At 42.3% G+C, this 26838-nt stretch overlaps 4 long non-coding RNA genes across 11 annotated transcripts; all 4 read right to left on the bottom strand.

The window, feature by feature from the left end:
* Positions 1 to 3339: 3339 nt before the first annotated feature.
* Positions 3340 to 7528, bottom strand: LOC119337844. Of its 6 annotated transcripts, none has more exons than XR_005163647.1 (5): positions 6836 to 7528; positions 6594 to 6753; positions 6229 to 6368; positions 4670 to 5516; positions 3340 to 4459 (listed from the first exon to the last, which is right to left on the bottom strand). It is a non-coding gene; the product is annotated as an uncharacterized LOC119337844 (long non-coding RNA). The 6 variants fall into 6 exon arrangements; XR_005163649.1 differs by having other exon boundaries at positions 6651 to 6753; XR_005163650.1 differs by lacking the exon at positions 6594 to 6753 and having other exon boundaries at positions 4670 to 4760; positions 5299 to 5516; positions 6811 to 7524.
* Positions 7529 to 7731: 203 nt separating this feature from the next.
* LOC119340359 lies at positions 7732 to 10572 on the bottom strand. Its single transcript, XR_005164504.1, has 3 exons — positions 10455 to 10572; positions 10243 to 10325; positions 7732 to 8033 (listed from the first exon to the last, which is right to left on the bottom strand). It is a non-coding gene; the product is annotated as an uncharacterized LOC119340359 (long non-coding RNA).
* An 18-nt stretch (positions 10573 to 10590) lies between these two features.
* On the bottom strand, positions 10591 to 13055 carry LOC119340358. Of its 3 annotated transcripts, XR_005164502.1 has the most exons (10): positions 12945 to 13055; positions 12589 to 12790; positions 12125 to 12383; positions 11892 to 12027; positions 11745 to 11810; positions 11572 to 11669; positions 11261 to 11426; positions 10967 to 11156; positions 10758 to 10874; positions 10591 to 10635 (listed from the first exon to the last, which is right to left on the bottom strand). It is a non-coding gene; the product is annotated as an uncharacterized LOC119340358 (long non-coding RNA). The 3 variants fall into 3 exon arrangements; XR_005164501.1 differs by having other exon boundaries at positions 11572 to 11810; XR_005164503.1 differs by having other exon boundaries at positions 11572 to 11810; positions 12611 to 12790.
* An 85-nt stretch (positions 13056 to 13140) lies between these two features.
* On the bottom strand, positions 13141 to 14148 carry LOC119336345. Its single transcript, XR_005162377.1, has 3 exons — positions 13885 to 14148; positions 13564 to 13767; positions 13141 to 13298 (listed from the first exon to the last, which is right to left on the bottom strand). It is a non-coding gene; the product is annotated as an uncharacterized LOC119336345 (long non-coding RNA).
* Between the last annotated feature and the right edge of the window lie 12690 nt (positions 14149 to 26838).

The following is a 26838-nucleotide window of genomic DNA, read 5'->3' as shown; positions in this document are numbered from 1 at the left end:
AGTGCGGGAGCGCTGCAAGCGCCTGTTAGCAAAAATGCACTATAACTGGCGCCTGCAGCGCCAAATAGGGTTTGCCGCGGACGATGGGACGATGCACTACTCCCGTGGCAACGGCGTTGAGCTCCGACGACATAAGGACCTCCTTCATGTCCGACCTCTCATGCCAAGACTATGGCACTCCCACCATTGGTGCCGCTGACCAAAACATCGAGCGACCTCCGAGCGAGATAGAGCTGGATCGGTCAGCCTATTATTGCAGAGGAAGGAGGTAATATCACCGGTAGTCATAGAACTTGCGTTGCATGTTTAGTTTGGTGCTAAAACTTCGAAAATACGGTTTTGTGGTCACCTAACTTGACTCAAGCGTGCAGATACGGTCACAGTACGCGTATACAGATATATCAATGTGTATGGCCCCACTCGTCAGTGACGAACGGCACTAGGCGCGACGTATTTTACACAGGACACCCTGAATTTTTTTTATTTGTGAAAGAAGTGAATTGTTTAGGCTTTGAGCCCTTATCTTTTTGCATTGGTGATGGATGAGGTCACAAGGAGTATACAAGGAGATATTCCATGGTGTATGCTCTTTGCGGATGATGTGGTGCTAGTTGACGATAGTCGGACGGGGGTAAATAGGAAGTTAGAGTTATGGAGACAAACCTTGGAATCGAAAGGGTTTAGGCTTAGTAGAACTAAAACCGAGTACATGATGTGCGGTTTCAGTACTACTAGCTGTGAGGAGGAGGAGGTTAGCCTTGATGGCCAGGTGGTACCTCGGAAGGACACCTTTCGGTATTTGGGGTCAATGTTGCAGTAGGATGGGGGTATTGATGAAGATGTGAACCATTGAATCAAAGCCGGATGGATGAAGTGGCGCCAAGCTTCTGGCATTCTCTGTGACAAGAGAGTGCCACAAAAGCTAAAAGGCAAGTTCTACAGGACGGCGGTTCGACCCGCAATGTTGTATGGCGCGGAGTGTTGGCCGACTAAAAGGCGACATGTTCAACAGTTAGGTGTGGCGGAGATGCGTATGTTGAGATGGATGTGTGGCCACACGAGGAAGGATCGAGTCCGGAATGATGATATACGAGATAGAGTTGGGGTAGCACCAATTGAGGAGAAGCTTGTCCGACATCGTTTGAGATGGTTTGGGCATATTCAGCGCAGGCCTCCAGAAGCTCCCGTGCATAGCGGACGGTTAAAGCGTGCGGAGAATGTCAAGAGAGGGCGGGGTCGACCGATTTTGACATGGGAGGAGTTCGTTAAGAGAGACCTGAAGGATTGGAGTATCGACAAAGAGCTAGCTATGGACAGGGGTGCGTGGAAGCTTGCTATCCATGTGCCAGAGCCATGAGTTGGTTGCGAGATTTTATGGGTTTCACCTCTAGCCTACCTCAACTTGTTTGGGACTAAAGGCTTTATTGTTGTTGTTGTTGTTGTTGTTGAAAGAAGTGAACCGCAGCGATGTATTTTTATAGAAAACACCTTAACTTTTTTTATTTATAGAAAACAGGCCCGCAATAAGTCAATACTGCACATATATGCGAACATTAAAACTTCTTGTATTTACAGAAAACAGGACCACAATACTACACATATATGCGAACATTAAAACTTCTTTTATTTACAGAAAACAAGACCACAATACTGCACATATATGCGAACTTTAACAACAAAAATGGCATGCCAGGACTCGAACAGACGAGCAACTATTTTTTAACCCGAGAATGCAAATGCAAAAATTTAACACCGAAAAGAATCTACTAGGACTTGAACCTACAACCAACTTTTTAAATCAATACCATCTAGACACTACAACCGGTCAGATCTGGATGTCTAAAATGGATCAGGAACTTATATATATTAAACGAGGATGCATGTGAAGTTTAAATAGGCTATGGAGACTGCGGCCCATTTTATCTGAGGTATTTAAAAATATATATAAACATGTGTACTATATAAATGTGCGTATTGCATATTTGGTTTTCAAAAATATTATTTTAATTATACAAACATTTCAATAATTATATATACACACATTTTGTATAGTTCAATGTTTGTATAATTAAAAATATTAATAATTTAAAATTTGAACTGTTAAAAGAATATTCAGTCGTGGCTAATATGTAAGTTATATAACTTTGTTGAATATAAGTCATGAATAAAAAATTTACACAAGTGAATAGTCATAAATATTTAGTAAATGTTTGTGTTCATCATATTTTATAATTTAAATATAAGCCTCAAGTGTATTTTTTTGAATTTTTAAAAAATATTTATCTAATAAATATTATCAATGTCCATATTAACTAAATATAAGCCGCAAGTGTATATTTAAATGTTTTTATCTACTAATCATTATTTGTATATATAATATTTTTTAACACACAAATATGTGAATGTACCTTTATTACTTAAAAATTATCTTTTAAAAAATAGTGCGCGCAAAATGGGCCGTAGTACCCGCAGCTCAATTAAGCTCCACATGAGTCCCCGTGAAGTACATATATGTTGATTATCCATATTAGACAAAATACATATATGTACAGTATCATGGTCCTGTTTTTCTTTAAAAAATAATTTGAGGGTGTTTTGTGCAAAAGAAATATGTCGTTGTGGTTGATCGTTTCGGAAAATAATTATTTTCAGAGTGTTCTGCGTAAAAAATACATCGCGCCCAGCGCCATCAGTCACTGACAAGTGGGGCCATACACATGTATACGCCCGCATATGCGTAGTGTGACCGTATCTGCACGCTTGAGTTAAGTTATGTGACCAGAAAATCGTATTTTCAAAGTTCTAGCACCAAACTGAACGTGCGGCGCAAGTTCAATGACTTTCAGTGATATTACCTGAAGGTCAACGAACCGATTCGAGACAGAGAACAGAGGTAATGGTTCGATCCAGCAAACACGGGCAAAGTGGGGCCGGTCGGGTGATGCGCTCAGCGAGGCGATGGGAAACTGCCTAATCATACGGGTAAAGTGCAGTTGATGCAGCAGGGAGTGATGGAAAGCATCAAATACCATTGTTGAGTAGAAATTTATTTTCATATGCGCCGGCGTCGAAACTGAAGCATCAGTTCTCAATACCCATTCATGGCAGCTAATGCGCACCTCCCGCCATCTCTTGATATATGTTGCATCTAATTCGCTTCCGATGATACGGGTGTGCGCATCCCTCCCAACCTCTCACATCCCCTCCCCCTGCCTATCTACCCATCAACCTTTGAAGATACTAGATAACCTGTCGCGCCAATTGGCGCGAAAACGAATTTGAAACAAGAACTAAAAGAGATTGCTTTGCTTTTTTTGTAGCATACGATGTTGGTATATACTTGAAGTGTTGTGGATCAGTACAGAAGTCAGGGGACTACATATCAACTCTTATCTTGCTCTTAAAACAAAACAAAAAACATATCATTTCCTCTCTTCATAGCATTCTCCTCTTCTCCTCGGGTGCTCTGTTTGGCGTGCGACGAATCCTGCACCACCTCCGCCAAAGCCAAGGGAAGTGTTATTTACATAGCAGGAAAAATGTATGATACAGTTATATAGACATCTCTAGGAAAATAATGAATTGCACATGTAGATGGAGACTAAAACGAAGAAGGCATTAAGAATCAAGACGAAGGTCTGGTCATAGTTAAGTTTCAGTTAAAATATCAAATGAAGTACCATCCATGACATAGTTAAGTTTCAGTTAAAATATCACGTAAGAACTTTTCAATTGAACTTAAAAGAACATACCGAGACTCAACCATTTGACACCCACTGAGAAGGTTCTCATATGGATGGACCCACGAGACAAACTTACGACGGGTTAGACAAAAAACAGGAAACATTTTCATGTCAAAGGTATTTCAGAATTAACGGGAAGAAAACACAGAAAAATTACTGCCCCTCATCTTGTCATAATTACAACTATTCTACTATCATCAAATGGTGGACAGCCAGCCCTCCCACACATATATGAATGACTAAAAAAAGGGGCCCTGTCAGAAGCAAGGGCATTATCACATACCATTGTTTCCTATCTGAATTACAAAACATAAATTTTTAACTAAATGTAATAATGTATTACAGGATAACCAAATCAACTTGTATGCATGAAAAATAATTAAGCGTATCCAATCATTTGCGGCAACAAGACCAGCTTATATTATTCAAAGGAAAGTCAACATATAATAATACGGATTTCAGCAAGGACTGCGCTAAATTTATTAACTTGTGTTTCAAATTTATATTCACTTGTTAATCATGTAAACAAGTAAAAACACCTTGAGCAACAGGCATATCAATAAGGTTGGAAGGGGAAAAAATACACAACAAACTGCTTGGCGATGCATATCCTTTATTTATTAAGATCCTATTTTGCAGGAGCAACTGAGACTTAATAGCACACTTTCAGCACCAAGGAAGTCGCATATTCTACATAAGATCCCTCCTCTTCGTTCCTACAAAATGTATGAAAAGAAAAAATATCATGAAAGAGAATAGAGGGCAGGTAGAATGTTGTCATATTAAAAAAAATATGTTCTCACAAAAATCATGTCGACTTTATCACTACTGTATGTGCAGGTAAGGAAGTAACTTGAGTTGTGACCTATGAGCAAGTACACATCTCAATAGCAGGTGAAAAGAAGTCAATCTTTGAAGATTCTTACCACATGTATCTCGGCTAGATGTCTTTGCTTTGAGCAAATCTTTCAGTCCTTTCATTGTCGTCACAACTTCTTCAGCTTTTCACTGTAAAACCTACATGCAGCAGGGTAGCATAACTAAGAAACGAGAAAACTAACAATTTTCTGTTTCTGATTCAAAGACGGAAGTTTATGCATCTCAAAATTATTTCCATTTGCATCCCTTCTACAGCCATACGGTCGCCGGAGCGCAGCCCCTACCATCAACAAACTCCGGTTGGACCAGCCCGCAAAAGCCCATGCGCTAGGATTACAGCCATGACAACTAAAGACCACAATGATCATCACTTCTAAATACTTGACATGGTGTGAGAATTTAGGAGCGGATAGCACGCAGGCATGAACCACAGTTGTATAGATGACTGACAGGGTGGTCAGGGACGACAGACTTGCCAACGGCTAGGAGCAACAACCAGTTAATTGTCAGAGATAAGAAAATAGTTAATTTTTGAAGAAAATTATGAAAAAATTGCAGTGTCATGCACAGCCAGCAAAAAAAAGCCAACTATTCATGAAAGATTTATCCTACGCTAAACTAAAAGCTAGTTAGAACTATAAACATGCAAGCTCTCACATTACTTCGAATTGCTAACCTCAAATATGAGATCTTGAAGAATGAATGCCGTATGGTGCTGACTGCCAATATGGTAAATACATGTATTTGTTAAGGTACCTATAAACTAAAGGCAAGAAAACTGACAATTTTGAGATCAGGGAACCCATTCTGAGTAGGCCTTGTACCAAATCAAATGAAAAAACGAAAGTTATGCAGGGGAATGGATCTGTGGTTGCCGGATTCGCCACCCATCATCTGCAGGTTACAGAGAGTACCAAGAACCTGTGTGAGGGTGTGGCAGTTCCGTAAAGAAATATAAGAGCGTTTAGATCACTAAAGTAGCGATCTAAACACTCTTATATTTCTTTACAAAGGGAGTAATAAACAATCTGGAAACGTAAAAGCTGCCGGTATCTTGTTTCCATATATACCAAGACAGGAGCATATTATCATGTGTCACTTCAGAACACTAAGAGAGCATCAGGACACGATTTTAACTTGTAAACCATGCCAGATACAATCTAAGTGTTTACATGCCAAAAGACCATAAAAACCAATAACAGTGGGGTGGCCTACTTGGACTATACTGAAACTTACTCATCTTCTTTTGCTAGTGATAAAGGGTTGGGGTCAGACGATACAGTGACCTATATAGCCAAAATAAGTATCCCCAAATGGCTTGTTCAGGAAATGTGCAGAATATTGTTTTTTTTTATTTTTATCCAGTACTTCAGTACATGGTTTCCAAACCTCTGGCCTGATCAATTATTTTTCTTATTAGAAAAAAATACATAAATGAAAATTTATTTCCCTATTAACAGATTAGAAGATAAACAAATCACATGTTAGTGATCACAAGGTAATGCCTAAAGATGTGCACTACAGTAACAAAAGAAAAGCAAGATACACAGCCCATCACAGGTACATAAAACAAAATTTAACAGGATAGATCATATCTGCAGCATACCATTGGCAAGAAATTACTTGAGGACGCATGCCATTGCTAACTCTCTTCTAGGCCATTTTCACGTCCTTGCAGCCCCAATTCCCACACCATTACCTCATCTCAGTGCCAGTTGGAGTACCAGTTGACATGACCATAAAAACCTACGTCAACATCAACCAGAGGAATCATTTTTTAACGAAAGGAAAAGAAGCACAAAGTGATCATCACCACCTTGGCCTTTGGGGAACCAATTTAACATTATTGTCTTTCATTGACATGTTTGAATCAACAACTAACTTGAAATAGAGTAAGGATACGACACATGATAGAAGTGGCTACAGATGGTCAAATACTTCAGATTCTGACAACAAGGAAGAATAGCCAACCTGCATCTTAACAAAATTTGCAAAAACAAACATGGATGGGAGAAACAGATGATTCACCCCTTTCTTTTTAGTCAGGCTCTTCCACAAGATTATTTCTCTTCGTTTCTATTGCAGATCTAAAATTCCACGAGATTATTTCTTTTCTTTTTATATCTCAGATCTGAAAAAACACAAATTGAGAAATCAAAATCACAGAATCAAAGAACTGAGATAATACCTGGGGAAGGAGGAGGGGGAGCAACCTAGATTGGGGATGGTGGCGATGTACGACGAGCTCCTCCACTCCACCATGACGCGAGCTTCACCTGGAACTCCTGCTACTCTGACCCCACCCCGCACCAGCATCCTCCTATGCTCCTCCATGCCCACCACGAAGACCATGTTGCCCCTGCTCTCCCATGGTGGCGTCCCTCCTCTACTTCCTTATCTCTCCCCTTCTCATGTTCTCTCTCTCTCTCTCTCTCTCTCTCTCTCTCTCCTGCAGATCAAATCGAGCGCCGCCGCCGCCGGAGAGACTCGGCTCCGTTGGAGACAGGGAGGGGGAGGAGAGAGCGGAGGGGCACGGGGGCCGAGGACGTGCACGTCGAGCACGGGGCAGCTCGCGCAACGCTCCCTTGCGGCGCGGCTGGGGAGAGGAGAGGAGGCGGCTAGGGGAGATGAGAGGAGGCGGCTAGGGTTCTGCAGGTGAGGGAGGAGGAAGCGAGCGAGGGGAAAGGAAGAGGAGAGCGCTCGGGACTTGTCCTCGCCGAAACGCTACAGTAAATCGCGAGGCACTATGAGGGGAATAAAAGGAGACGTGGCTGATGCCGCTAGTTGGGCGCACTAGCTCATCCTTTATATGTTCAACTAGATGACCAGTTGCGCCAAATGGCGCAAAGACCTATTTAAAACCATGTTCGTTTTGAAAATATTTGCATTCTTCAGTAACCATATATTTGAGTACATTTGGTAAGAACTTATACCCCTATATAAAAAGAAAATTAAATGCAAATATTTTATTAAGGTAATAATGCCACAAATTAGATCATCGGTAGGTCAAAATAGTTGAGTCTACAATTAGGAATTTCGAGTAGCTGTAAACTTGCATTAAAAAAAGAATAAACACAAGTGACACAATAAAATGTACTTAATACATGAACTCGTGAACATTGTGTACAGGAGAAGTTAATAGAAATAGTAGTCAACTACATCATATAATTTGGTTTTATACTCTTTTGTGTATATATCCTGAATGCTACCCATTTGTGATCAACTCTTTGTCCTTCGAATCAAATGACACAACTACTGCCCCTTGTGGAAAAAGAAAGGACTCTATAATACTCATAAATGTAAAAGGAAAACATCATGTAATGCATCTCAACCTGCGCAAAGCAATGTAAAAACCATACATGCTATCTACATACTCTCATTGTCTGGCAAAACATAAGTAGCCGAGGGACCCTGTACAAAAGAATTGACAATTCACAAAAAGAAGCATGCCATCAGCTGTCTAGACAACCATAAAACAATAAGTGGCAAAAGCTCCATCAGAATTAGCATTTGCCATCCAGTTTATGAGCTAAAGTTAGAGCATACCAGTCGATGAAACATATTAAGCATCATCTATAAAACAAACTCTATTTTCCTAATAAGACAACATAGATATGAAATGGGCAAACTCTATTTTGCCATCCAGTTTATGAGCTAAAGTGGAAAGCTATGGTCACTGAATTTTAGGCATTTTTTTTAGCAAACACAGTAGGGTAAAAATCCTACTGTAAATCTATTTTTTAGGCACTTCACCGTATAAACAAGGGCCATAATACATGTTTATGGCTGACACCTCACGAGCAGCAAGCTTCAGTTTTACACTATTTAGGAATGCATACAAGCAAGTCCTGACAATTGAGATTTTCAATCCAGGACCAATCAGATATATGCCGACAGCTAGAATTCTAATTGGAGTCATTCCCACCAGAACGCGCTTTGTATACTAAATAATAAGATGGATTGTTTTGGGTTTATAGCCGCCATAATCAAGGCTCTAAACCTGGTACTATTTGCATGATAATGGGGTGCTTTCACACATCAGCATAAAACCAAAGAGTCATTCTTATCCTGTAATGGAGATACTATTCTTTTCACAAGCTCTTATTTTTCTACCCATACTAAGTTGTGCCCCTGTTTAGTGCTGACACTACAAACTTTAGTTTACGTGGGTGTATGGACAATATATAAAACATGAACCTGGTGAAAAAATACAAGGGATTACCTGAATACATGATGCTACAGTACATATATTTTTCTAACTGGAAAATAAGCCTATTACTTCCTGCTCATAGATTTTAGTTCATTTCTAAACTCTGCATTATATTGAGACAAGCACACTACATCTATATTCTGCTATAACACAGATTATTGTTACCTTACTATGGAAGCAGCTAGAATTATTTTGTGGTGATAAAACTATGGAAGCACGTTGGCAATACAATTATAAAATATACTATCTTCAAGGAAATCTGCACTTGTAGCCCTGTTTGATAGCAAAGTACTTTCTATGTATTTTGAGAATAACACAGTTTTTGAGATTAACACAGTTTTAATTACAGTGAGCTGTTTGGCTACCACTAAAAACTGTGGTTTAAATTACAGTATTAAAAACAGTGATCTTAATACTGTAGTACTTGCAAAATTATCATTTTTTCTTTGTATTAAAAAAGAACTGCATAACTCGTTTTTTAAAACTGAGCACGCTGAAAAACAATCCACGGGTGTATTCATGTGCCTCTCGACACACATTTCCTGCTAGCTCTCGATGGTGACACGGAAGAAGGCCAAGACGGTCCCGTGGTGCCCGCGACGACAACACAGAAGACGGCCTGGCGTTCCAGGCCATATGAAGCAGCAGCTCAACCTAGTTCAACTCCTCCGATTACTGTGCAAGCTAGCTTTGTGTATGGCCATTTAATGCATATAGCCATTCAGTTTGCAACGGCCAGCGAGCAGGGTACACGCGTGTCTGCGACTGTTAACAAATGGCCAGCTCTCGTCGCCGCTCCACCTTCGGCACTCCGGGAATAAAAAAATAAAGTGGATATTCATTTTTATGGATGTTAGCAAATAAAAAATGAAACCAACTGGGAATAGAAAACTTAAAAGGGCAGTAAGTAACAACAGAAACGGAGATAGAGAGAGATAAATGCATTAATCCAGCTATAAGTAGTAGGATAGAAATGAAAAACCCATTGTTGGAAAACAGAAATTCGACCTCAGAGATTGTCTAAGTTGTGACATCGTTTGTTAGCGGCAGATCAGTATTATGTTTTTCTTTTTTGCATAATGGTAGGTTAGTATCTTGTCCCGATATTATATAATAACATCTAGTTTGTATCAGTCATAATTTTCACATGAACAAACTGCTATAAAGATTAGTCAAGCCTAAACTCTAGATCCCCGCAAAAAATGGAAGTCTAAACTCTAGATTAGACCTAAACTGATATAGTAGTAGTAATCCTTCACCATTTAATGTATGGATCACACTAATACAAATCATAGAAAAACTTAGTCTTGTATCATAGATCTGACGATAGAAGATAGCCATTCCACTAATGAAGCGAATAACTACATTTAGTAGTAAGATTGAGCTTCTGGACATTTAGACAATCCTAACCTGGGTTTCTTAGTAAAGAAATGGCTGAAGACCAAACACGTCATCGTGTTACCCTTCCTCCTTGTTCGATTCATCACTTCCTACTTCAGAAAAGAAACAGAGTAACATAGTTCAATAATAGCACACTGTTTCAGAACATATTATACCACAGAAATATAGACAAAGTTGTGCATGCATGGAAGAAGAAATCGAGTGAAGGAGGAGGAACTCACAATGAGCTTTGGCCCATCGATCTGGACATGCCAACGCCAAATATAAATAGGGGCATTGCCTGCTCTGCTTCCTTCCCCCACCCACTTATTTGCGTGACACTCTTCCGCGACACCCTCTACTCACACCACTCTTCTGCGACACTCCGGAGGTTGCCCTTCGCTTTGCCTCCCTGACCACAACCTGAAGAGAGGAGATGCAGATTTGAGAATACTTCAAGAAACAAACCCGAGTCACAAATGAGTTGGGAGATACAGTAACAATATGGTTAGTACGTCCAAAGGAGAAAAAGGGGGGTTGCATACTTTAGAATCACATTGCAGTTCTCCACTAATGCCACTGCCTCTGGATGATTTTCACCAAATGCTTGCCTGGCAGGTTCTTCATATCCAATTGCCCAATTTGTACATGGTGCGCCAGTACTGTCAAATGATCAGAAAGTATGTGGAGGTCAAGTTTGTTCTATCTACCAGCAAGCATCTAATAATAAACATGCAGATGGAAATATAATTACCAGATAGCTACTACCCTTCAGACAAACCTCCACAGCCAGCAAAAATATCAAGGGTTGCAAGACAGTTCTCTGGTGTTGCGTTCTGTTTGTCTGAACCAGCTTGCTCATCGTCACAAATCTACTTGCCTTCATTCTTTTTTGCAGCATGCGCCTTCCTTGTCAAGGTCATGAGCTTAACATTTGTCGGTAGCTGGTTAAAAGAAAAGACATGCTCAGTCAACTACCTGAAGCAGTTTCTCACAAAATAAATGCAAAACTGGAGAAATCAAAAGATGAATGTTGGCAATAACTAACCTGCTTAAGAGCTCCAGCATCAGGATCATATAAATGTTCACAGTAAAAGGCATGCTCAACCACTACCGGAAGATTTGAATTTGGAATGTCATTCTTTGCTATAACCTCACATTTCCCCTCAACCATCACAAACTGGCACACTTATTATATTTTCACTGTAGTATACCTGGATCAAACAACAAAGAAATATTAAATACCAAATGCACAAACCAAAAGGTTATTGGGAATCATAGTAGTATGACAGTAATGATGTGGATCAACAATAATGAAGTGAATAGTAGGCCCTGGACAAATAAGGCAAAGTGACAAACCTCTCTGATGAAATATCATCTGCCCTGTATAACCTTCTTGCATTGACTATGGTTGATTCTGGATTAGCTTTCTTTGATCTAGAAGAAGCTTTGATACTCTGCAGATGCCAGATGGCACCCAACTTTATGGTGACAGAATTGACAGTGTGCATCAATTCAACTGATTTAGTTACCTTGTCCATATTGGGCACGAGGTCTTGCAGCCTCCTTAGCCTCTTGCTATTCCTTGCTCTTCTTTCCTAAACAGCATAAGAAAGAAAAATATTCAGTACAAACATGTCGCACCAAGACAAACACCAAAAATGTTGTAGGAAATTAACTAATCCTCTCAGCGATGCTTCGTGGGTGAGTGGCGCAGCCACGCTTGGTGCAGACTGTGTAGGCGATGAAGTATTGCTGCAGTTGCAGATAGTCGTCCATGCCGGACATGTCTAAAGACGTGGTTGACATGCCAAACTGAATTTGGTCCAAGGTTAGAACTGTAGCATTAAACAATTGATGGGGAGCAGAGTGCGGATGGATGTGAAGTGTATACATGTGAAGCTTGTCCTACTTGGGATTCGATTTTGCTGAGGCTGGTGACCATGCCATCGTCGCTGTCGATGAGCACCTTCGCTTTTTTGCTTCCGGGCGTGAAGAACATGATGTTGGAGTTGGTGTCACCCGAGGAGCTCATGGAGAAGCTCCTGGAGAGGTCGCTGGAGCCGTTGTTGACGGTGATGCTCTCACCGACGGCCGACGGCATCAGCACGGGCATGGCCATCCCCATCTCCGTGTGGGATAATGTTCTGCTGCCTCGAGTAGCTCCATAGCTGCAAATTAAGTGAGAGATCTCCAGGTCAGTGAATTTTGAATTTATCTAGAAAGCTAACAGTATTGGGGGATAAAAGAAATAACAGAAAGTATTATACTTCATAGTCACATAAGCCATACCATGAAAGAACATGAGTAGTACCTGTATTGGGGGATCAAAGAAATAACAGAAAGTATTATACTTCGTAGTCACATAAGCCATACCATGAAAGAACATGAGTAGTACCTGACTTTGTTGAATTGGGAGAAATCATGTTAAAGTATGGATTCCGTTTAAACCAGCAGTATCTCTTCACCTGATTAGAAGAGACTAAATAGTAAATCCCCTTGACATGTGACGTCTCACGCTTGACCTCCTTACTGCCATAACATTTATCCTCCGAATCCCCATCCCACCATAGACAAGCTGCACACACCCACAAAAAATATTAAAATCGCTTTATCCTCATTGGGGTCGTAATCAAATATTGTAAATACATATAGACAATAAATAAGAACCCTATTGGGGTTACAAAGAGGATTAATCATAGGCGGGGAAAGGAAGTGAAATTAGTACTCACCTCATACATGAGGAAGGGAAGCTGGAAAAATACACAATTTGACATAACAAAATAGCACCAGCTGCAATATAGGACCTCCAGGAAAATAAACCTTGCCTCTCTGCATTTTGGATCTAGCTAAAAATGGCAAATTTAGAAATGCTAAATGTTAGGAACCACTATGTGATTCAGAAGAAATTATTTTATGTACCAGTTCTCACACTGTCTATCAATCTCCTGATATGCTCAATGAATAGCGGAGAAAAATAACTGCACAACCCTGCTTGTCAACTTAGGTCTCTTTACCTCGGCCGGCTCCTGACATTGTTGTCTTTCCCAGCTTTAGCCTTCTTTTGCCATAACAGTAGTAAAATCCTATATGGCCAACAAAATCAAAAGACCCTTTACTAATATACTAAACTCAACAAAATCAAAAGACCCTTTGCTAATCTACTGAACTCAATTAAATCAAAAGAACAAAATAACTGTGGGGGTTCCCGGTGGAGGTTCATAAAGGACATGGCCCAGTCAAGGCTTGTGCAGTGAGGCAAAACTAAAAAAATGCACATATGCAAGAATATATGCAAACCTAAAAAATGTGTGCAAGAAAATTAAGAGAACTATAGGGAGAAACACGAACCTGGGAGGGTGCTCGACTAAGATGGGCTCCTGTGCCGTCACTTGCAGCCATTGTTGTCCCCCTGCTGCGGACGCGGGGACGGTGCCGATGTGCATGCTAAAGAAGGTCACGACCCTATGGCAGCCATCTCGTCAGGGTCATTCTCCTTCTCCCATATTTGCCTACTTGCTCCCTGCCTGCTCCACCAAGCGGACAAACCCAATCCTATGGGGAACAAGAAAACATGAATAGATCAAACTAACTGGCAGCAAACAAACTGATTTTCTTTTGAATTAATTTCAATACAATCAGAAAATGGCAATGATAAGAGGAGACAGAGACACTCATTGGAGAGCAGCGAGGAAGTAGCAACGGTGGAGGAGAGAAAAACAAGCCGAGGCGGGAGGAGGTAGCCAAAACTGCCCTTGACGAGGACGCTCAGGCCATCTTCTCACACGCCTTCATCGCCGCCCCGCATCTCCACCTGCTCCAGGGTGGCTCCCAGGCCGTCGCCGCCGCTGGTCCCCGTGCCACCTCCTCTTCTTTTTTTCTTCCAGCGGCGGCGCACCCGTGGCTTCTTGGTGGTGAGGGCTCACGGATTGCGGAGGAAAAGAGGAGGCGGCGGATTTGGGAGAAGGAGAGGATAGGGATTGAGGGAGAAGAGGAGGCAGGGGATTGGGGATGAGATGAGGCTCTCTGTAGGCTAGGATTTTCACCGTGTTCGTTTTCTGGAGCGACGGGACCTCAGATACCCACCTTCTCAAACAAGCAACCCCACATACACCCGGGCCCAATGGTCATCGAGGTGGACTGCTAGCCGGAAGTGGAAAAAAACTAACGGCGGGGCTGCTGCCAGCAGCCAAAACACTGCTACAGTAAAAAGATCGCACGGCCAACGAGCTTCGCGCGCGCGGAGGCCTCAGGTTGGCGGGTAGCCTAGCAGGCTTTATATGTTAGATGTCCACGGGTAGCGGCGAAGACAACGTGCCAGCGTAAACAACATCACCGATGTTACTCTTGTGGCAGACCTGCTCTTCCTCGCCAGGGCGATGTGCACCATCCAAGTCAGCCGCCACACAATTCTGCCCACCACCATGGAGAGAATCAGGGCTTCCCCAAACCCATGCGATTGCTTGATATATAGGTAAGAGTCAGGCTTGTTTGACTGATAAACAGAGCTGGTGCTGGTTTTCTTATCATCTGTATTTTTGCTGATATACGGATCATCATTTCCTACTTGTTGCGACTGTGAACCTGCAAGCTACACATTTTCATATTCCCGGAAATTTGGTCTGGTTTGTGTGATGTATGTCATTGGAGTATTGATGCATGTTGTTTCGTGTTATTTTCAGGGACGGTAATGCTTGTGAGGAGTACACAACTTTGCTTGGCTTGTATCTTCTCTCAACGAAGTATATACTGTTAGTGAGGTTTGTTGCCCCTCTATGGTTTGGCCAATTTTCTATTGTTTATCGCGTGCATTATCTTTTTCAGTTTGTCCATGTCTTGTTGCAGGTTGCTGATTATACAGACTCAATCACTGATCCTCCGGGTTAAACATATTGGCGGTCCGTGCGATGTAGTACACACAATGGTCAACTTTGTGTACTACATACATCAAACAATCTGATTCTGTTCAGATGTTGATCCATAGATCAATCGCTTTGGATTATTTTGATAAGTAATTCATTTTTTAAATTATTCATGTTTGCAGGCTCTGCAGCATAGAGCTTTTGTTATTCCCTGCGAAGTTACATTCACTATTTGTGAAAAGGAAAAGATGAACCGAGAGGTGCAGTATTACTGGGAACATGTGTACGTACCAAGTCAAAATGATTCATATGCAGTCTAGCTGTAGGTTACATTGTGATCAGAACTTTCTCTTAGTGCATTTGTATATAAATTGAACCATATATGAGTAGATATATTCTAAAAAAACACTGAATCTGTGGTATAGCTCTAGCTTTTATCTGCTCACATTCACACGATGATGATTATAAGGCCTCTATTTTTATCATGTATCTTCTCTCAAATGTAACGTTCTCCCTTTATCCATTACCAACAATATATGCATTTATTTAGCATGTATGATAATTTCTATGTATGTCCTTGTAGTTATGGAATTCTTATCATTCTATCGCAAAAATAGATGGGCGCGGCAACGCGCGCCAGTAATGGTCTAGTTTATAGAGCAAAGAGGTGGTGCGGGAGGCCAACAAGGAGGGCACAACCCATCGGGGGGCGCCTGGTCACCCAGGCACGCCCTGGTTGGTTGTGCTCCCCTTGGAGCTCCCCTCAAGTGCGTTCCTGGCCCAAAAAATCCACAAAAAGTTTCGCCGTGTTTGGACTCCGTTTGGTATTTGTTGGGGATATAGCTATTGGGTATGACCCGCCAGGAGGGGCCGGATGGGTCATACCACTAGCGGTTCATAACAAGAAGGCCTAGGAAGATGTTGAAGATGGCGGTTCACGAAGCAAGCTTACTGAAGGCCCAAGACCCAAAGGCGACTTGAGGCCCACGGGCGTAAACCGCCATATGTTAACTTGTATGATAAGGAAAGTGTAGTTTTGTCACTGAGCCAGACACGTTGTGTATGAGCCAGTCAGGACTCTGTAAGCCATCGAGCATCAGCCTGTGTATATAGAGGGGTGACCCGGCGGCGGTTTAGGGCAAGAAAGAAGAGATCGAGAACTCGGTCAAGCGCATTCACTCCCTGGTAATCGAAGCCCAAGCAATACAAATCTAAACTAGAGTAGGCCTTTACCTCCACCGCGAGGGGCTGAACCAGTATAAACTCGTTGTGTCCCTTGTCCCATTTAACCCCTTCAAGCTAACTACGTCGCGATGGCTCCACACGCAAGTCCTCATGCTAGGGCATCTGCCATGACAATTCCACGACAGTTGGTGCCCACCATGGGGCCAGTACACGGTGGTTTTGAGTTCTTGAAGGGCAGCATCGCAGGGCTCAAGGGATACGCTGTGGGCCGGATGACTAAGAGTCATCGCGGAAAGCTCTACATTGATGACGAGGGCTGGGGCCCCGAGGCCGACTCAATGAAGCATGGGTACCGGGTCCCCTTTGGCGGAATCCACATCTTCATTGGTGAGCCGGAAGCTGAGCCGGACATCTGCACCGACATCGTCGAAATCGCTCGGCGCGCGCGACCCGCCAAGGTTCAAGCCGCCCCGAAGCATGTCTTTGTTGGTTTCGTTCACGGAGCGGAGTTGGAAGGAGGATCTGAACCTGGTGGTGAGACGGTTGTCTACTCAGGCGATGAGTCCTTAACTGGTGAGACCAACTCCAACTATCAGGTGCAGGATGGTGGGCTTGGGGGCTGTTTCGATGGTGACAATATTCCGGACCCCTATGAGCCGCCACATCGGTCGCGATCTTCATGGCCGGTACACAGCCAGGACATGATTCTTCCACGGCAGCAGCAATGATCTCTGGGTCAGCAACGACGACGGCTCCCGGGTCAGGAGGTCCTGTGCGCCCGCCGGCTCAAGTTTTATCTGATCTATTGGATGCCCTGGCAATGTTGTTGACGGCGGAGGTTAACCCGGCGAATCAAAACTCAGCACAACGCGGATGTTGCAAAATTATGAGATGAGATAACCCAAGCCAAGGAGGAGCTAAACACGGGGAACACCCGGATGGCAATGGAGCGAGCCTCCTTGCAGAGGGAGGCGGAACGGATTCAGGCAGAGAGCTTCCGCTTAAGCCTGGACCAGGACGCATCAAACATGGTCTTTAACAGAAGGCATGTGAGTCGATTACCCCCGGCTTACGATGCGAGGAATCTTTTCAACATGCCTAGGGCAAGAACCAGTAACCCGCCTGGTGTGGATCGGGCCGCTGAGGCAGCGGCGGCTGGAGAACCGATTCAGCACGTGCTACAGACCCCCCCCCCACGTTTGAACTTGACCCCTCGTCAACATGTTCCGACACCCTCGGGCATTTTTCTAACCCCTTGGATAACATGATAGCTGCGGCTATTCGACTGGCAGCTCTCCCAGCTCACAATGAGTCACCAGCGACAATGGAAATACGGAGAGCTAGAGAGCTTCTTTCGATGGCTGTGGCCCAGTAGGCGGCTTATTCATATAGTCGTGATCGTATCCATTCAACACCATGTCCAAGTCGAAGTTATAGCAGGAATATTGATGAACCAACCGTGTCAAGCAGTGAACGGCAATCAACCCTGTAGGCCTGACCCGCCGCGTGCTGGTAATGATGCTCATGCTTTGGTGGACCAGGGCCGAGCGCGACATGAAGCAAAGCTGGCAGCTTAGTTGGCGGCTCAGCAACAATCTCCGGTTTATCCATCAGCGTTTATGGAGGCATGAGTGACCTCTAGAACCTTGGGTGTGCCATGTTTAGTGATGGCTCTATGCAACAAGCGCTTACCTAAGGATTTCAAGGGCCCCCATAAGGTGCCTAACTACACGGCGGATTAGCCCCCAGAAGCTTGGATTGAGAGTTATGAGATGGCTATGGAGATGCTGGATGTCAGTGATGCTGCATGTGCTAAGTATTTCACCATGATGTTGGATGGGCTGGCTCGTACTTGGTTGAAAAGCCTGCTCACTAATTCTATTGGGTCATGGGCGGAGTTGAAAAGGCGATTTATTCAAAATTTTAAAGACACATGCAAGAAGCCTATGTCAATTCTGGATCTGGATTCATGCGTTCAAGGTGAAGGCGAGTCAACAACCAGGGTGCGCCGGATTTTAGCTGTTATACACTCATCGGGCGGTATCAACGCCGGTTAGCAGTCCTGATGTTAGGGAAGAATTGTCGCTTCCTTCCCCTTAAACGGAAATTGGGGCGGCTTAAGCGTAATTGCAATGATATGGGGGAGCTCATGGCGGCTCTCGTCAAGTATGCCGACTCTGATAGCACTAAAGATCCTGAGTCTGATGAGGAGAAGACTGAGAAGGGGAAGACGGGTGGCAATGCAAAGGGACTGCATAACACGGCGGGTCAAGGTGGTAATGGTAAGCGTAAGGCGGACGGCGACACGCAGAGTAATAACCAACGTCGCAAGGGGAAAGTGCAAGCACCCCAGTTTGGAGGGCCAAAGTTCAACCTTGAGGCCATGATGAATCAGCCTTGCCCAAAACATGGAACCCGGGATAAGACGGCCAGTCATGTGGAAGGATTGCTTCATCATGAGGGAGTATAGAAACTCTAACTTTTTTCAGAATAATCATGGCCCGCATGGCGGTTCAGGGTTCAGCTCTCATGGACGTAGTTTTGGAGGCGGCGGTTCAAACTCTGGCTTTCAGGGCCAAGGTAATCAAGGTGGTTTCAATCAGCAATCTAGTCAAGGGAATCAACAGCAACAGTCTAGTTATCAGAGTAATACAAAGCAGCTGAATGGTCACTACAAGAAATATGTCAACTAGTGACCTTTTGTCAGTGACCCTGGAAGAATTGGTCACAGATCTATGACCATTTCAGACCAATTGGCCAAAAGCTGTTCGGGGGGCTCCAAACCCTAAACCATTGCGACCATTTTGGTCAGAAAGGTCGTAATTTCCTTACACGAAAAGGTCATAAAGCAAATAGCGCTAGTCCGCTGCCCTATTTCTAGTTGTTAACGACCAATATAGATGGTCATAGCCTTGTAAATTGTGGTGGGTTGCTATGACTAGGCGCCACCTCATCAGTTTTGCCTATATGTCATGTCCCTATGGCAGTTTTTGCCCTAGGTTGTGAAGCAACCTATATTTCTGTCATTCCCAAAATTCCCAAAAAAATCTCATAAATTCTTTGGGTCATATCTTCGTCAAATATGTAAAAACCTTCCTTGCCTAGTTCAAAAATAATTCAAAAATATTCATTTTCCTATTCTGTTCAAAACAAGAGTTTGTGAAGGAAGTACCACTTTGGCATGTCCGAATAGTATCCATTTTCTACAGTGCTTTCCTATGCCCAAATAACCATCCTCCACCAAATGCCAGCTCAATCCATTCATTATTTTGAGCTGAGCTTCAACATTCATATTTATGTCCAGTGTGGTAGTTTGCAAAGCAAGTACCACCTAGGCTCCTCCTTTTGAGCTAAAAATTTGTGAAGACGGTCTTCTTAGTAACTGATCATTCTCAGCCAAAACTCATGCCCATTAGCCATGTACATTTTCCGTACCGCTAATCAAACACTTGGCTGATAATTCATCTTTGAGTAGCGATCGGTCTCCTCGTGAGAATCTTATGTTGTAATTTTCTTTGTAGCACCTACCTGGGGAGTGCCCAACCCACTAGACATGCCTACGCCGCCCAGAAAACATGGCAACACCACGGTCACGCGGTGACCACGCGGCAGGCATGCGAGTTTACGCGCTCTAGAGTTGGGGCCCTCGGCCACCGCCCAAACCTCGACGTACCACCACCAAACCATGTATTTCTGATTAAATAGGTACTTATGTAACTAGAAATGACTTTTGGAAAAAATAAATAGCAAACTATGAGGCAGCTGCAGTTCAAATTTGACCCGCTTCCAGCGGAATCGGCAGAAATTTGTCTTTTTCATGAGAGTTGGATCAAAACTTTTTGCACCCAACCATTTTGTCAATTGTGCATTAAATATGTCCTAGTATTTTATAAAATTGATTTGGTCCAAGTTCGCAACAATTATTTGGGAGGTCCTTCACAAAAAAACCTCCCTTTGGGCACTCGAAAAATGGAAAATGGTTTTTTCGTCCAAAGAAAATGAAAACTTCCTTAGGAAACATTATTGGCCATTCCAATATGCACCCTTGTGCACAATATGGGATCATTTAAACAAACTATGCCATGAATGTGGCCATAAGATTGATCATTTGGCTTGAAAGACATTGATCTCCACACGTGATAGCTCGTTTCTGAGAACACTTTTTTAAAATATTTGCCGTATTACAAGTTTGTTATTTTTTCTGAGAACTTGGCCACATATAATGACACAATGCGAAGGTTTCCCAAATTTTTGATTTTTTTTGAATTTTTTATGCCCATTTCAAAATGCGGTCAAAACGGCGGGAATGACCGTTCCTAGCTAGTGGTTGAATCTTGGAATTTTTTTGGTGTTTCTCTGATTAAATAGATACTTATGTACCTAGAAATTATTTTTTGAAAAAATAAAGAGCAAACTATAAGGTAGCTGCAGTTCAAATTTGACCCGCTTCCAACTAAATCGGCAGAAATTTGTCTTTTTTACCAGAGGTGGATCAAAACTTTTTACACCCAACCATTTGGTCAATTGTGCATTAAATATGGCCTAGTATTTTAGAAAAATAATTTGGTCCAATTTTGCAATAATTATTTGGTAGGTTCTTCACAAAAAAAACCTCATTTCGGGCACTCGAAAAATGAAAATGACTCTTTTGTGCAATGAAAGTGAAAACTCCCCAAATGAACATTGTTTGCCATTCCAATATGCACCCTTTTAAACAATATGAGATCATTTGAACAAACTATGCCATGAATGTGGCCATAAGATTGATCATTTGACTTGAAAGCCATGAATCTTCACGCATGATAGCTCATTTCTGAGAACACTTTTTAAAAATAATTTCCGTATTACAAGTTTATTATTTTTCCTGGAAACTTGGTCATATATAATGACATAATGCGAAGATTTTCCAATTTTTTGATTTTTTTTGAATTTTTTATGCCCATTTCAAAATGCGGTCAAAACGGCGGGAATGACCGTTCCTAGCTAGTGGTTGAATCTTATATTTTTTTGGTGTTTCTCTGATTAAATAGACACTTATGTACCTAGAAATGATTTTTTAAAAAAATAAAGAGCAAACTGTGAGGTAGCTGCAGTTCAAATTTGACCCGCTTCCAACTGAATCGGCGGAAATTTGTCTTTTTTACCAGAGGTGGATCAAAACTTTTTACACCCAACAATTTGGTCAATTGGGCATTAAATATGTCCTAGTATTTTAGAAAAATAATTTGGTCCAATTTTGCAATAATTATTTGTTGGTTCTTCACAAAAAAACCTCATTTCGGGCACTCGAAAAATGAAAAATGACTCTTTTGTGCAATGAAAGTGAAAACTCCCCAAATGAACATTGTTTGCCATTCCAATATGCACCCTTTTGCACAATATGAGATCATTTAAACAAACTATGCCATGAATGTGGCCATAAGATTGATCATTTGGCTTGAAAGCCATGAATCTTCACGCATGATAGCTCATTTCTGAGAACACTTTTTAAAAATAATTTTCATATTACAAGTTTATTATTTTTCCTGGAAACTTGGTCATATATAATTACACAATGCGAAGGTTTTCCAATTTTTGATTTTTTTTGAATTTTTTATGCCCATTTCAAAATGCGGTCAAAACGGCGGGAATGACCGTTCCTAGCTAGTGGTTGAATCTTATATTTTTTTTGGTGTTTCTCTGATTAAATAGACACTTATGTACCTAGAAATGATTTTTTGAAAAAATAAAGAGCAAACTGTGAGGTAGTTGCAGTTCAAATTTGACCCGCTTCCAAGTGAATCGACGGAAATTTGTCTTTTTTACCAGAGGTGGATCAAAACTTTTTACACCCAACCATTTGGTCAATTGTGCATTAAATATGGCCCAGTATTTTAGAAAAATAATTTGGTCCAATTTTGCAATAATTATTTGTTGGTTCTTCACAAAAAAAACCTCATTTCGGGCACTCGAAAAATGAAAAATGACTCTTTTGTGCAATGAAAGTGAAAACTCCCCAAATCAACATTGTTTGCCATTCCAATATGCACCCTTTTGCACAATATGAGATCATTTGAACAAACTATGACATGAATGTGGCCATAAGATTGATCATTTGGCTTGAAAGCCATGAATCTTCACGCATGATAGCTCATTTCTGAGAACACTTTTTAAAAATAATTTCCGTATTACAAGTTTATTATTTTTCTCGGAAACTTGGTCATATATAATGACACAATGCGAAGGTTTTCCAATTTTTTGATTTTTTTTGAATTTTTTATGCCCATTTCAAAATGCGGTCAAAACGACGGGAATGACCGTTCCTAGCTAGTGGTTGAATCTTATATTTTTTTGGTGTTTCTCTGATTAAATAGACACTTATGTACCTATAAATGATTTTTTGAAAAAATAAAGAGCAAACTATGAGGTAGCTGCAGTTCAAATTTGACCCGCTTCCAACCGAATCGGCGGAAAATTGTCTTTTTCACCAGAGGTGGATCAAAACTTTTTACACCCAACCATTTGGTTAATTGTGCATTAAATATGGCCTAGTATTTTAGAAAAATAATTTGGTCCAATTTTGCAATAATTATTTGGTAGGTTCTTCACAAAAAGAACTCATTTCGGGCACTCGAAAATGAAAAATGACTCTTTTGTGCAATGAAAGTGAAAACTCCCCAAATCAACATTGTTTGCCATTCCAATATGCACCCTTTTGCACAATATGAGATCATTTGAACAAACTATGCCATGAATGTGACCATAAGATTGATCATTTGGCTTGAAAGCCATGAATCTTCACGCATGATAGCTCATTTCTGAGAACACTTTTTAAAAATAATTTCCGTATTACAAGTTTATTATTTTTCCTGGAAACTTGGTCATATATAATGACACAATGCGAAGGTTTTCTAATTTTTTGATTTTTTTTGAACTTTTTATGCCCATTTCAAAATGCGGTCAAAACGACGGGAATGACCGTTCCTAGCTAGTGGTTGAATCTTATATTTTTTTGGTGTTTCTCTAATTAAATAGACACTTATGTACCTATAAATGATTTTTTGAAAAAAATAAAGAGCAAACTATGAGGTAGTTGCAGTTCAAATTTGACCCGCTTCCAACCGAATCGGCGGAAAATTGTCTTTTTCACCAGAGGTGGATCAAAACTTTTTACACCCAACCATTTGGTCAATTGTGCATTAAATATGGCCTAGTATTTTAGAAAAATAATTCGGTCCAATTTTGCAATAATTATTTGGTAGGTTCTTCACAAAAAAAGTCATTTCGAGCACTCGAAAAATGAAAAATGGCTCTTTTGTGCAATGAAAGTGAAAACTCCCCAAATTAACATTGTTTGGAGTTCCAAGATGCACCTCGTGCAAATATTTGATAGCTTCTTCACAAAAAAATTCATTTTGGACACTCAAAACATAAAAATTAAAATGCTGACATGATTTTACACTTTTTTTTTACCACGACCAATTTTGAATGGTCATAACGTCCAATACTAAATGGTCATAACGTTATACACTCATGCTGCGTTCTGATTGGGCCATAGCCATCTCACGCGGATCATGCATCAAGCACCGTTGGATGCTCGTGGATCCAACGGTAGCCCTCGCCCCCACCCTTTCACCCACCTAGCCCTAACAACCCCCCACGCCCCCACTTCCCCACCGCAACCTTCTCCACCTTCTCTCCCTCTCTCCCTTCTGGATCCACCGCCGCCGCACACCACTCCTCCTTCTGGATCCCCCACCGCCGCCCCCAACCTCACTCCCTCCCTCTGGATCTCGACGTGCCGCCGCCCCCACCCCACTCCTCCGACGTTCCTCCCATACGGTCACCGCTCGGCCCTCCCCATCGCGCTCCCAATCCAGATCCCTCCCCTCCCCACTCTCAGATCCAACTGGCCCAAGACGGAGGCCGTCGTGGACATGGTCGCCACCACCGTCCTCTCCCTCGTCGTCCTCGGCGGCGGCATCTGGCTGAGCCACCGGGCCGCCACCACCGACTGCGAGCGGTTCCTGGAGCGGCTGGTCATCACGCTGGAGGCGCTGCTCACGGGGCTCGTGGGGTCGCTGTGGCGGACGACCTCCTCCCCTGCGCCGCCTCCCTCCGCCCTCGCGTTCCGATTCAAATCCGTCCTCGCGGGGCAGATCTAATCCGATCCAGGGCGCCGCCATGATGCAGCACCACCACCAGCTGGACCAGTGGCTCGTCGGCGTCCGCTACTCTGACCAGGTGCAGGAGTCGCTCGACAAGCTGCAGGCCTCGCTCCCTCCCTCCCTCCTCGACGGATCCAGGAACCCTATATGGCCAGGGTGAGACTGTAGGAGGTCAGACCCCTCCTCTAATTCTCTTCTTCTTCTTCTATCTCTAGTTTTTTTCCTCTCCGCATCTCATCTGATGTAGGCGTGTGTGCATTCGGTCGTGTGCAGGCACTGTCCTCCCATCTCATCTCCCTTGGTGGTGAAGGAAGGAGTCCATGGAGACGGAAGCTGCTGCCCTCCCATCTCATCTCCCTCCTTGCGCGGTGAAGGAAGGAGGCCATGGAGAGAGAAGCTGCTGGGGATGCCGATGCTGATGTCGATTCAAGAGGAGGGCCATGGAAGGTCCTCTCCTTTCCTCTGTCTTGTTCGCTTGAGTCCTGTTTCCGTCTTCTCCATTCAAACATGTTCTTCCCGATTCAGACATCTGTTAATCTGCAGGTGCAGGTGCTGACACATTCGGATGCTTCTTTTGTTAATCTATAGGTGTTGTTGCTGGAGTGTATGTAGGCATGGAGTATGGAGTGGAAAGGGTCCGCGGAGAGTATGACTGGGTAATGATGCTCTGAAAATGTTTCTTTCATGCTTCTTGCACTTACCTGAACCTTAGGTAAAGGAATATCTATCTACATGACTGCCTCTGTAGAATTATTCTTTGTTTGTTGGATGCTCGAGAGTAGGGGATATGGTTTTCTGGGAGAGACATCTTTGCAAAATATGGTTTGGTAGCTATATATCTGCTGCTAATTGAATTGGTCCTTAGTTTAGTTAGTGGACTAAGTGGTTGACTTCTAAGCTTCAGCTACTAAAACCCACTTGCAAATTTGTCTTTATTGTTTGCATAATGTATTTGCTGCGACATGTATATCAAATACTGGACTAATAGGTTGCCAGTTTGTCCACTGCATACTTTGAGGCTTTGTTACCTACTCATTTAGAGAACTGTATACTTACTACTACAATTGGTATTACTGTTATTGTCATGCAGATTATAATTGAATTATGCCCTGGTTTGTTGTAGTTGTATGCTTATTTGCTATGGTCTGAACTCTGTTTCTCTGCAGGCCCTGAATCTCTCATTGTCTTGGTTGTTGCTTACTACAGGGAATCCACTATTGTTGACAGACGATGAAGGGCTTCTTATGGGTTGCTGCTCCAATGGAAGGTACACGACAAGGATGCTTCAATATGCTACACTTTGCTAGCTGTTGGCATGCATCCTTCAAGATGCACCTCTAGCTCTAAGGATAATTAATGTTCCTGCATGGATAGCTGACTGTTTAGGGAATTTCTGTGACGATGATGATGTCATGCTGGGCAGAGGATGTTAAACATTTAGACTGTTGCGGCCTTTCTGGTCTTTGATGATCTAAAATCGAGCTTTTTTAAAACTGATGCCTAGGATGCCATCAACGTGTTTTTTCTCCTCATCTAGATATGCATCTCTCTGTGTTGGTGTGATATAATGTAGAGGAGTTGCATGTCAATCTTTTGTCAACTGAGCATATGGTGTTAAAGGAGATGCTACTAAGATTTTTCGTCGTTGAAGTATCTTAAAATGAGCTTTTAAAAACGGATGCTTGGTTGATCTAGTTCTAGGTGGGTGAGAGTCTATTGTTGTTGGTGTTGTGTAGTCATTTCTTTTTACATCTTTGAAGAATAAAAAAGATGAACATTTCTCCGGCAAATGTCTGAAGTAGTTGGTGCTGTGTAGTCATCGGTTGGACCTATGCATTTCATCACAATTCAGATCGGTGAATGTATTACAGTGATGTTCATTGCATGACCTGCACTTGTACCAATATACCATGCTGGTACCTGTAGGTTAGTGTTGGTGGTGCCTAACATGAGCTTGAATGTGGTAGTTGAAGTGTAGAACAACAGCAGGTTAATGTGTGTTATTTGCCGTATGCAAGTCTGTTGTTTTATTTGCCCTTTCTAGTATTGTACAAACTGATGCATTTCTGGCATAAACAAATTATTCTATAAGATCTGTAAAAGCAAACATTTCACTATGCAAGTCTATTGTTTTATTTGCCTTTATAGTATTGCATGATAGTGTCCAAAATCAGGAAGGGAAAGGTGAGGCTGGAACGTACGAGTGGGTAGATCTACTTTGTTGTTTACATTAGTGTTGCCATTGCAATTGTTTGGTTCTGGCCTCAGCAGCAGTACACTAATGCTGGTAGCCTTTGTGTTCACTCTTTTACAGGAGAGCCAGGACAAATTTGAAGTGCAAATCCATGAAGCCAAGTGCAAAGCTGTGATGCATTGTGATACTATAGAGATTGTGACATTGGAACGGATTTACTGTTATTTGTATTCACTTG

Source organism: Triticum dicoccoides, chromosome 7B (assembly GCF_002162155.2).
Source record: "Triticum dicoccoides isolate Atlit2015 ecotype Zavitan chromosome 7B, WEW_v2.0, whole genome shotgun sequence".
Taxonomy (NCBI): Eukaryota; Viridiplantae; Streptophyta; class Magnoliopsida; order Poales; family Poaceae; genus Triticum; species Triticum dicoccoides.
This window is presented reverse-complemented; position numbering and strand designations above follow the sequence as displayed.